Source organism: Phalaenopsis equestris, unplaced genomic scaffold (genome assembly GCF_001263595.1).
Source record: "Phalaenopsis equestris unplaced genomic scaffold, ASM126359v1 Scaffold233263, whole genome shotgun sequence".
Classification (NCBI taxonomy): domain Eukaryota; kingdom Viridiplantae; phylum Streptophyta; class Magnoliopsida; order Asparagales; family Orchidaceae; genus Phalaenopsis; species Phalaenopsis equestris.
In genome coordinates, this window is record NW_018251214.1 from 1 (window position 1) to 1611 (window position 1611).

The window sequence follows — 1611 nt, forward strand, 5'->3', positions numbered from 1 at the left end:
ATCATTTCTAAGTTTATCAGTTTCCGATGGTGGGAAATATTTAGATAAATTATTTTGTGATAAGTCTTCCCAAGCTCTAATAGATCCATGTGCTAACGAGTTTAACCAAATCTTAGCTTTATCCCTTAATGAAAGAAGAAAAAAGTCTAAGTCTGACGACATCATTCGACACTCCATCATATTTAAATGTAGCACACAATTCTAGAAAACTAGCAAGGTGTAAGTTAGGATCTTCATTCGGTGTTCCCCCAAACTGATTATTTTGTCTATTTGGATAATAGCAGGTTTAAGCTCAAATGAATTGACAGCTACAGTAGGGTTTTGTATACTCAAATGAATTTCATCTGTTGTAGGATTAACATAATCTCTTAAAGGTCTCTAATGGTGTTTATTTTCATTTCCATAATTATTTAAGTGCCATTTTGTTCAAATTAAGCCATTTTGTTCAAATTATCTCTCTCTTTCTATTTTTTTTGAATTTTACTAATTTTTCTTTCTAATTGTGAATCATAAGGTATTAAGCCTACCGATCTTAAACTATGCATACACAAACACAATAAGCAATATAAAAATAAGCAAACACACTAAAATTTAAAAATATTTAATTAAACTACAAATAATTTTTCAGTTCAAATAAAATATTCTCAATTATAAAGTAATTTATCATTACTCCCCGACAATGGAGCCAAGAACTTGATGCGCAGGCTGTTAGCACTAATAGTAAATATGCAGTCAATCCCAATAAAAATAAATTTGGTATAAGTAATTTTATCTTTTAAAATCTCTAAGCTACCAAACCCGTAATAATAACACAAGTATTCTTATCTCTCAAGTAGTAAATGGCTCTATTGGAGTCCTAAGTATCAATCCCACATGAAGTTGGAAATTCTTATGGTTATAATGTCAAACACAATATTCAAACTATAAAACTTAAGTAAGCAAAACAAATCTAAAGGAAATTTAATGTGCGCTAAATGAAATGCGCTAAATGAAATGTAGCTAAAAGAACTAAGTTAACTAAACTTCAAAAGTAAATTTATAAAGATTAAACAAAGTTTTTAAATGAAAAGTTGAAATTTAAGAAAACATCCTGCCCCTTCACAATGAGTTTACGGAATATGAAGAAAATAAAATCATTTAAAATACATATATAAAGTTTTATTGGGCCAAATAGGAGCATTCCTATTCTTTACCCACTGAGAGTGCATAAAGAATATTGACTAATCCATAGTTTGGTCTTTAAATCTGTGGTTAGGTTGAGAGGATGTTGGATACCACTCCAGAGCTCTCACTTCTCCCTTGCCTGAGAGCTAACAATCTTACTTTAGTTTTCAAGCAACTGAACCAAATTTGAGATTTTAATCTATCACCTTAAAATCTTCAATTCTACGCTTATCAAAGTTATTTCCCTATTTATTTGCACATAACCACATAAATTACATTCTCAACTACGAAATTGAATGTGACTCTTACCTTGTTGTAGAAAGTATAGCCCTATCGGATTGTATGTTTCTCAACAAATTTTAACATTTCAATTGGTCAGATTAAAAAGTAAATGAAGATCGGAGTTTGAATCATCACAATTTATTGACATTTAAAACCTTACAAAAC